General features: G+C 50.9%; 1 pseudogene; it reads right to left on the reverse strand.

Annotated features, from left to right (window-relative positions):
* LOC102372781 overlaps positions 1–11151 on the reverse strand; it is a 48729-nt pseudogene that overhangs the window by 3594 nt on the left and 33984 nt on the right.

Here is an 11151-nt window from a genome sequence, read left to right on the forward strand (position 1 = left end):
GAAAACCCTTGTCTTGGATTCAAGTAGGAGATGGAGGGTGTCAGGGTCGAGTGCAGGAGGTGGCTGTTGCAGCTCTGGCTTTGGCTCCATGTTCAGGTCAAGGCCAAAGTTATATCCACTGCAGATGCCTGCCCTTCCCCTCCCTTCCCCTTCGCCCCTCTGTCCCCTGCTCTCAAGTGCGGCTCCTGCTCCATTCCCTCCCAGGGCACAGGACACATGGAAGCTTCAACTCCTTCCCAGCTTCACATAAATATGCAGCAGGAGGAAGGGAGCAGAGGTTGAGGGTGCTGGCATGGGCCAGAGCCTGCAGGAAGGGGCAGAGGTTGCATGGGGACAAGTGGGGGACAGAGGCTAAAGAGGGCAGGTGGCAGAGGGTACAGACAACAGGTGTAAAAGCACCATAGAGGGCAGGTGCCAGGGGGCACAAATACACAGATACAGGGTGTGGCAGGAGGGAGAGGCAGGCAGTGTTGGCACTGCAGAGTGGGAGGAAGGCTGCACAAGGGGAGAAGTGGGGAAGGAAGTGGGGAGCCTTTCCCACCAAGCCACCTGCCCAGCTCTGCATGCCCCCATGCTGGTGCTTTTCCAACTGTAGCTTGGGGGGGGGCAAATTTAACATAACCCCCGATAATTAGATTCTATGGGAAGGAGGGGCCGGGTGGGGGGGGGGCGGCTCTGGTCTGGATCAATGGTGACTCCAAGATCCTTTTCTGTCTCGACACTGGCAAAAAGGGAGTTCCCCAGCCTGTAAGTGTGCTGCTGGTTCTTCCTCCCCAGGTGCAGCACCTTGCACTTGCCAGTGTTGAACCCATCCTGTTCTCATCCGCCCACCACTGTAACCTGTCCAGATCCAATTGTAGCCTATTCCTCCCTTCTAGTGTGCTCACTTCTCCCCACATCTTAGTGTCATCTGCGAATTTGAAAAGGTACTTTTCACCCCCTTGTCCAAGTTGCTGATGAAGATGTTGAACAGTGCGGGCCCAAGGACCGAGCCCTGGGGGACCCCACTGCCCACATCCCTCCAGGTCGAATAAGACCCATCCACCACCACTCTCTGGGTGCAGCCCTCCAGGTGACCCATCTGACTGTGTAGGCATCGACACCACAATCTCCTAATTTTTTAACGAGAATGGGGTGGGAGACAGTGTCAAAGGCCCTCCTAAAGTCCAGAAAGGCGACGTCCACCGCGACACCTGCATCCAAGGATTTTGTGACCTGGTCGTAGAAGGCCACCAGGTTGGTCTGACAGGACCTGCCCTTAATGAACCCATCTTGGTTGCCCCTAAGCATAATCTCCCCTGCTGGCCCCTTACAGATGTGCTCCTGGATAATTTTCTCAAAGATCTTCCCGAGGACCAAGCTAAGACTTACAGGCCTATAATTTCCTGGGTCCTCCTTCCTCCCTTTTTTGAAAATGGGGACCACGTTGGCCCTTTTCAAGTCCTCTGGCACCATGCCAGAGCACCATGAATGCTTGTAAAGCCGAGCCAGGGGTCCCACAATGACCTCCGCTAATTCCCTCAGCACTCTGGGGTGGAGATCGTCAGGACCTGCTGATTTGAATATGTCCAGTCCCACCGGAAGTTCCCTGACTAGGTCCTCTCTGACCCTGGGCCTGGCTGTGCCTCCCCTGGGACTACCAGGGATCCGGGGCGGGGCGGGGGGGGACATGATGACCTGGTCGCTGCTCAGAAAAATGGAGGTAAAGTTTGTGACCATTAGACCTTGTCTTCCCTTGGGGTGCCCTGGTGAGCAGACATTCTCCCAGTTCCTGATGCACACCCCTGATGTACTTATAGGCTGACAGCAAGTGCCCTCTGAACTTTTTCTTCTCCAGGCTGAAGAGTCCCATTCCTCTCAGCCTCTCCTCATAAGGCCTGCTCTCTTGACCTCTAATCATACATGTGGCTCTCCTTTGGACAGCTCAAGTATTATGCCAATATTCGTGTTGAGACCTGAAGCCTGCTCTGAACCATTTGAGACAGAATTACAAATTACAGTCTAGGTCCAGATCAGAGCTCTTCCATTTCAGAAGGGTTAGCATCAGGGCAGCTGTTGCAAACATGATTAATATAGACATGAGTTAAGTCCATCAGACCAAGTACAGCTCTTTCTCTCTGCTCCACTAGCACACAGGGGCTGAAGTTTGATTTTTTCCCCAAAACACAGAGACTCCCTGTTCATGGAGAAATCCCTGGATGTCACATACCTAGGATTAATGCCACAGCAAAGGGTGGCAGAGTGCTCTGGTGGCTTGCACTATTCCTCCATCCTCTGTCTGTCACTGTAAGCACCTGACACACTGCCACAGCCCACTGTTAGGACCTCAGCCTCTACCCCAGATAATACTCTTCTTCTTTCCCTTCCACTCTGCAGGACCCAGGAGGATGCTGACCCCAACACTAGGGTGACCTTTCATCCAGATTTGCCTGGGACAATCTTGGATTTCATAGGCCATGCTGGTATCTTGGCCAGCTGGTGAGAATTGAAGCACAAGTCCCAGACTGGCACCACCCCTCCCGCACATGCCCTACCTGCCTCCTCCTGAGCAGCAGCTGGAGGAAGGTAGGTAGGTTGGACTGCATCATCCTGCATGGGGTGGGGATTGGCTGGGGTGGGGCAGGGGAGAGGGCTGGGGCTCAGGAATGTGACTCAGGGGAACTGAGATGACCACCTGCTGGCAGAAGTCTCGTGCCCTGCTGCTGCAAGTGCTGCTGAGGCCTGGGCTATGCACAGCGGCCCCAGGTGGGTGCCATCAGTGGGGGAGAGATGCTGTGTGGCTGTGCAGCATTGGATAGCGGAGCTCAGGGGGAACCACACAGTAGTTCTTTCGAGCAGGGCTCGGCCTCTGCTCGTGGAGGATGGACCTCTGTGGTGTCCCACCCCACCCCAATCCACCAGCCCTGGGGGTGGGCCTGTGTGTGTGTATGCTAATGTGTGTGTGCATGCAGGGCGGAGGATGCAGAGGCCCAGGTGTGTGTGTATGTGGGGGGGGGTACTGCCCATCCAAGGTTTTCCTACTCCCATCCACGTTTCACTAAATATAATATAGCCACACTACCCAACAAGGATCCAGAGACAGAGACATAGACGTAGGTGTCTGCAGTCAGTCTACCTATTCCAAACAGTAGGAAGAAGATATCTCCCAACATTGAACATTTTCCAGAGAGACCCTAGTGCGTGCCCGGAGGAAGCTGCATGCTCCTTACCGCAGTGTCTGCACCTTGCAGCTGGGATGTCTCAGTCCCTCGCACAGCAGCCGCACGCCACCATCTCCCAGACCCTTATTATAACTCAGGTCCAGCAGTGTCAGGCTAGGGCTGGTGCTGACGGCAGCGGTGAGATCTTGACAGCAGGCAACTGTGAGACGGCAACTCTGCAACCTGCAGGAGACAGAAGCACAGGGCAGTGTGACCAGGGCACGAATATGGCCATCACAGATGCTGTGACGAGCAACACCCCCCCCTCCCCCGCCCCGGCATCTTCTGAAGAACATCAACATGAAGAATCAGGCAAAAGTTCCTACCTAAGGTCTGGTCTAAATTTTAGGGCTTGCCCAATGACAAACCAAGGGAGACCCATAGGAAATTGGAGAAAAATCAAACCTTTGAGAGGGCATGGACTATGCTGGCACACCCTGTTCTGCAGCCCCCTATTGCTGTTTTAAATCACAAATGTTTGTGGTTCTTCACAGACCAGCTGGGATCCTGGCTGCTGTCTTCGGCCACTTGGTATTCAGCCCTGGCCTCACATGGAGCCTCCTGGGAAGGAGGATGAGGCCTCTTCCATCCACAGATGCAGAACCTGGATCCATGCTCCTCACGTCCTACTCAAGTCTGAATGTTTCCCCCAGCACTACACATGCCCTGAAGCAGGATCCTGCCCTCATATGGAGCTTCCTGGAATACAAGGGTGAGGCTACCCACTAGAGACACCATGGAGAGACATGATGGGTGTTACTAGAAAGATCCCAAGACAGTTCGAAGATATTGGTGACAGCTTATTTAGGAATCATAGAGGGCATAAAAGTGGGAGCAAACATTAAATACCATGAAGCAGAAGATAAGAAAGGACAGTCTAAATTCTCAATGCAAAGCATTTTGCTTGGAGGAAGAAAGACAACAAGGAGGAATTTTAGCTTTCTAGAAAGCAACAAGATCTAAAATTCACTACATCCATTACTACAAGCATAGATGACAATTGACACTGGTTCTACAGTAGTGGCAGAAGTCTTCAGTAAGTATTTCTTTTTTGCCATTGAAATGAAGCCGGAGACTTTATTTGGGTCACAAATGATGATAAACTAATGAATAATGCCAAGAGGAGGTTAAGCAGCATCATTCCAACTATACATGTTTTTACGTCACTAGGGTTACATACATCCAAAGTGTTTTTGCATGATGTGGCCAGAGATCGTTCTGGATCACTGAAGCTACACACACCACTCAGGCTACACACATTTGCATACATCTCATCTTGTAGATGGTCTCTGAAAAGACTATGGCAAATATTATGGAATAGTACTGTCTCCCTGATGATTGTAGGTAGCCAAGAGCTGTTGGACAAAGAGGGAGGAGGACGATCCTTTAATGGGTCCCCAGGATTTTATCTGCTCTCCTGGGCAAAGAACAAAGTTGAGGGCTCTTCCATGTGGCAGAGCCTCCTACTCATGAATCCAAATGGAAATGAACTCTGTTAAATGAGACACAAAGCAATAAGCCAGCTCAGTTGTGGCTTTAGGGCTTTTGAAGCCAGTCTTACTTTAGCTTTCCTCAGTAAGTTGCATCCCTCCATGGCCATTAGTGAGGAGAACAGAAGCCACAAAGCTTGGGGCAGCGCAGTTCTCTCACAGCTAGGTCTGCAGGCATGTGTGGTATCCCCATCATGGATTTCACTAATAATAGTATGGTCACCCTACCCAAAAAAGACCCAGAGAGACAGACTCAGGTGTCTACTGTCAGCTGACCTATTCCACTATCCCCAACATTTGGAGGAACACATCTCTCCATGTTGAAGGTTTTCCATAGAGACCCTAGTGAGTGGCCAGGGGAAGCTGCATGCTCCTTACCCCAGTGTCTGCAACTTGCAGCTGGGATGTCTCAGTCCCTGGCACAGCTGTTGCATGCTGCCATCCCCCAGACCCCTATTATAACTCAAGTCCAGCACTGTAAGGCTGGGGCTGGTGCTGAGAGCAGCAGCAAGATCCTCACAGCAGGCATCTGTCAGACGGCACCACTGCAACCTGTAGAAGAGAAAAATGCAGTGCAGAGTGATCAGGGCATGAATACAGTGATCACAGATACTGTGACAGGCAACCCCATCCCCCGGCCTCTCCTGAAGGACATTAACATGAAGGACCAGGCAGAAAGATCCAAGTTTCAGGCCTTGCTCAATGACAAACCAAGGGAGACCCATAGAAGGCTGCAGAAAATCAAGACCTGGAGAGGGGATGGACTATGTGAACCTGTTGGCATGGCCTGCTCCACAGCCGCTGTTGCTGTTTTAAATCATAAACACAGGTGACTGGTAGGAGGGGCACGGGGGGCATATACCCCACCCTGAGATTGGCCATGGCCAATCCCTGAGACTGCCAATGCCAGCTTCTGCGGGCAGTCACCACTCACCCCCCCCCCCCCCCCCCACACACACACATACTTTCCCTGATTCTCCTCTTGCTGCCAACATACTTGTAGAAACCCTTCTTGTTACCCTTCACATCCCTTGCTAGCTGCAACTCCAGTTGGCCTTCCTGATTTCATCCCTGCATGCCTGAGCAATGCTCTTATATTCTCCCAGCCACACATGCAGAACCTGGACCCATGCTCCTTATGCCCTACCCAAGTCTGAATGTTTTTCCGAGTACTACACGTGTCCTGAAACAGGGTCCTGGCCTCGTATGGAGCTTTCTGGAGTACAAGGGTGAGGCTGCACCACTACAGACACCATGTGCTGGACATGACTCTTGCATGACCTCCCCATATATATCTCTGCATGCCATTCTCCACCACTAAACATGCACTAAAACTAGCATCACTTTACAAAAAACAAAGGGAAGCAACCACTGCATGGGACAGAAAAAGGCCAGCGGATCCCTTGTGAGGGAGAGTGAGAAGCCCACACCACCCAGGAGCGGGGAGACCACAAAAGAACAATGTAGAAGCTGAGGGGTTGCTGAACTCTCAGCTTCTTCATATCACTGCAGAGATCAGACATAAGGCATCAGCTTTTCCCTTTCCCTCTCCCCTACCATACTTGTGATGGTGTTCAACTGACCTCCTGGTACAACACACCAGTTAACCCAGCATAACCAGCCAGTGTGTTCAGGCGGAGAGGTGCTACTTTTTTGCACAGGTCACCAATCCCTTATGAAGTTAGAAAAAGTTTATATCAACACATTTAATGTACAAGTACAACTATTAAAAGCCACTACTTATTTGGACATCAAAGTAAAGTATGGGGTGCCTGCCCTGTCTCTTTGCCTGCTTACCCTGTGCGGGTTTCTTTGCAGTGTAAACTAAAGTCTGAGGGGCGTACTTGGTAGCCCTGTTGGTCTGAGACAAAAAGACATACAAAAAAACTAGAACTCTTGGCTCCAAAATGATACCTTTTATTAGATCAACTGGGAAATGGCTAGAAAATTGTCCTTTTCTGTAAGCTTTCAGGATCAAATTCCCTTTGTCAGGTTCTGGGAAAAGTATAGATGGTAAAAAGTCCCCATAGGTACCAAATAAACCTCATTTTTGCACAGAGGGAGTTGGAGATGGAAGGCTGTCCCTCTGGGTCCACGAGAGTGTCTTTGTGAGCTGTGCTGAATAGCTCTTTGAGTCTGAATCATTTCAGAGCTGCTCCCAAATCAACTGCTGGAGCAAGATGCAAACACTTACACTTCAGCATGGCTGGCACCTTGGCTTGTGGTGCAAACATATAACATACAGTCACTGGGCAAGTCTCAGCCCTGACACAGCTTTCACTCTGCTCTGCTAACATAAAAAATATTATTTTTCCAGGAAAATAGAGGATTGCCTGTCTATGGAGGAAACCCTGCATGTCACAGACTGACCTTAATGCAGATGCCCTGAAAGGCTCCTGGTGTTGCATTCTCCCAGGAACATAGGCAGGCACTGCAGGGCATCAGCAGCTCCCAGCTGTGGTAACATGCCTTGAGAGTGTGACCAGCTGCCTTAAGGGAGAACAGCCTGGCATTTGGGAATGGATGTAATGATGAAGCCAAACCTCTGCCTCTAGGCTCATGCATCTCTTAATAATTCCTTGTACTGATACAGCACTTTTCCTGCTCAAATCACAAGATTCAGGAAAAAGGAGGAAACCTTCCTTGTACCCATGTTGCAGATGAGAAGTCATAAAGAAGTGGGGCTGGAAGGGACCTCCAGAGGTCACCTAGACCAACCCCCAACCAGAGGCAGGATCATCCCTATCCAAATCATTCCATACAACATAGTCTAAACTCCACATAAAACTACCCTCAACCCTGACACAACACAGACCTAACACCCTAGCTTGCCATAGGGAAAGCATGGGAACCAGAGGAAACAACTTCCTGCTTCAATAAAACATTGAAAATACATGATAAAAAGGTCCCATGTGGAGGGTGACGCCCCTGCTACAGAGGAAGGCAAACCCTCTACAGTCCATACCAATCTGACCGTGGGGTAAAATTCCCTCCTGATGCTAAATATGGTGATCAGTCTGATCTTGAGTGGAGGGGAGAGACCCTCTAGCCAGGAAACTTTGGCTTTGCTCCAAGCAAGAGAATCGGCACACCCCAGTTGAAATCCCCAGCCACAGCTATAGCCAACACCCAATGTCCCTAGGCAGGCCTAAAAAACACCCTGAAACATAGCAGAAAGAAAGAAGTTGGAGGTAGGAGCAAGCAGCAAAGCCCAGAAGCATGGGAAATGCCCATGGTAAAAAATAGGCATAGATACAATTACATCATCCCTGACCAGTGGCTGTCCATCCCTTTCCTGAACACCTCCAGTGATGGAGAGTCCACAGCTTCCCTAGGTGTCTACTCCACTGCCTCACTGTTCTCACAGTGAAGAAGCATTTCTGGATATCCAATCTAAATTCATTTTGCTGCAACTTTAGGGCATTGCTCCATGTCTTCTCTGCAGTGACAGAAAAGGTGCTTTCTCTCTTCTCCATGGCGGCCCTTCAAGGAGTTGAAGTCTGCTATCATGGTCCCTTTTGAGCACCTTTTCTGCAAGCTGAATAGAAAACTGGGGAAAAGTGACTTGCCTCCTGGCCAGAGGAAGGGTGAGATCTGGATGGCAGCCCAGGTCTGTCTCCCAGGCCAGTGCTTTCAACCCATTTCATCCCTACACACCCTGCTTCAGGCTCCCACAGAACTGAACAGGCTACTTCTCTCCACCATGGCCCCCCGTTATCTCTTCAAACCCACATGTCCCCCCTAACCTCTGAATAGACTCACAACCTACCCAGGCAGGCTACACAGACATGAGCTGGCTCTGCACACAGCACCTCCACAACAGGAGCAGCAGCAGAGCGGTGTTCATGGAGTGGCACCAGAGCTAACGAGCACTGTGACTCAGGAGTGCTGATGAGCAGGCCTGTAGCACTGCAGTGAAGCCATACATCTGAGACACTTACACAGCCTGTTTTTAAGGCCTGTGCACCAGGCTGCACTCTCCCTGCTCCCGTGCACCTGGGGAGTCCGTTTGCTCCCAACACAGATGGACGTGGAGCTGCAGGGGAGGTTTTGGGAGTGGACCTGGCTTTGGCTACACTCAACACTTGCACTGTCCCAAATCAGGATACCAGGCATGCCTCTCCCCCAAACCAAGCACATCACATCACATAGATGTTATGGTGGAAGCCAGGTCCTCCTTACCGCAGTGTCTGCAACTTGCAGCTGGGATGTCTCAGCCCCTCGCACAGCAGCTGCACGCCGCCATCCCCCAGACCAGAATTAACACCCAGGTCCAGCTCTGTCAGGCTGGGGCTGGTGCTGAGAGCAGTGGCAAGATCCTCACAGCAGGCATCTGTGAGATGCCAGCACTGCAACCTGTAGGAGAAAGAAGCACAGAGGAGAGAGATCAGAGCATGAATGGGGCAGCTGCTCTCACAGATGCCCTGCCTCCCATTTCCCTCCATGGCTAATGAGCATGTAAAATAGGACAGAAGTCCCACCTCCTGTCCTGCCCCAGGATCCACCCCTGGGCCAAGGAGAAACCAGAGCTTCCTGTCCAGCCCCAATGTCTGGCGCTGCACCTGTGGCCAATCAGCCCTGAAAAGGGCCCAGCCCCAAACCTCTGCTTCTGGCCCATAAGAAATGGGTGGGGAGCAAACACTCCCTTCCTAAGCCCCACTACTATCTAACCATAAGGCAGCACATGCAGGAGGCTGCCCCATCAGTGCTGCCCATTTAGCTCCATATGAACCAGGTGGCTTCATCCCTGCCCAGCCCCAGAACGGGCAGTTTAATCAGAGCCACCCCAGGGACAGGAGGCTGCAGGAGAAGCCCCCTCCCCAGCACTGGGCAGGCTTCACACAGGAGCTGGGGGATCTGCTCTTCACCCTAGCACCAGTTCTGCTGCTTCCTTCAGACCACAGCCCTCTCCTGGCTCTACCTCCCACAGCCTGTCTGGTCCTTTCTCTTGATGGCTAGAACATGGTGTTTAGAGGTTTGCTTTTGGGAACTGGCTTGTAGGTAAATATATATGTATTAGAATAATGGTTCAGGGCAGCAGCAAGGGTTCATTGATTTTTAAAGGCCTGGTTCTCACATAGTTTCACAGGCTTCAAGGCAGACAGGGTATCTAACCCAGGCATGCAACAAGGCCAATGGACAGACACATAGTCTGGGAAATTGTGGGCATATACCACACTGTTCCATAATATGAGATAAGGTGGCATCAGCTCACAAAGCCCAAGAGTGGGGGGCCTGGGGGTTTTAGGGGAACAGTCCAAATTAGGAGAGGGCCCGGAAAGCAGGGCTTTAACTCTCTTCACCAAGCTTCATTACACCTGAATAGTCTCTCCTTCCTCCTCACTGCCCTGCCCTCTGAGGTCCTAAGTGCAGACAACAGGAACCAGAAGTCCACTGGCTGTCCTGCTCTCTCACCTCAGTGTGAAGAAACAGTTCTCCCCTCATGGGACCAGCTCTCTCTGGCTCTGAGAAGTCCAGATCCAGACCAAAAGAAAGGTTCAGTCTATGGAATTGCCAAATTCCTCAGTCATATGGAGCTACAGCTCCATGGTGCAAAAAAGAGCAGCAGCAGTTGCTGTCTCTGCTATCATTGCAAGCAGAGCTGAAAGTGCATGATCCGTCAGAATATCTTCCTGGAAAAGGCTTATATTATTCAGTAACATTTGCAAAAGAGTCAGCTGGCATCCAAGGTTTGTGAATTTTCACCAAATGGGTGAAAAAATGAAAAAAAAAATTTAAATGATGGGACTGGCCTGTGTTGTGGAAGAAATGCATTTTCCCAAACAGCTGAAGCAGCCTGTAAGATCCTAGGGCAGCCACTTCTGCTTACTCTGCCTCACAGATACAGGCCAGCAGAAAATTATTATGGCAAACCATAGCTCAACCAGCTCACAAGCAAAGTGCACCCACTAAGAACAGTCTAGCTCCATCCTCTTTGGAACTACTCTCCCCACCCAAATGATAATATTAAGTCTCCCCTCAGTCTTCTCTTCTCCACGCCAAAGAAGCCAAATTCCCTCAGCCTCTCCTCAGAAGTCATGTGCCCCGCCCCCCCCAAACCATGCCCATTGTGGGGGTACAGCAGAGGCTGGACTCTCTCCAATTTGTCCACATCTTTTCTGTAGCAGGGGGCCCAAAACTGGACACAGGACTCCAGATGTGGACTCTCTAGTGCCAAATAGAGGAGAATAATCACTTCCCTTGATCTGCTGGCAATGATTCTACTAATGCAACCCAGGATGCCATTAGCCTGTTTGGCAACAAGGGCACATTGTTGGCTTATATTCAGCTTATTGCCCACCGTAACCCCTGGGTCCTTTTGTGCAGAGCTGCTGCTTAGCCAATCAGCCCCCAGCCTGTACTGGTGCATGGGATTGTTTTGTCCTAAGTGCAAGACTTTGCACATGTCCTTTCTGAACTGCAAGTCCATCTTAAATTTGTTCCCCTCACTCATGTGAGGG

The sequence above is a fragment of the Alligator sinensis genome, unplaced genomic scaffold (assembly GCF_000455745.1).
Source record: "Alligator sinensis unplaced genomic scaffold, ASM45574v1 scaffold1787_1, whole genome shotgun sequence".
Taxonomy (NCBI): Eukaryota; Metazoa; Chordata; order Crocodylia; family Alligatoridae; genus Alligator; species Alligator sinensis.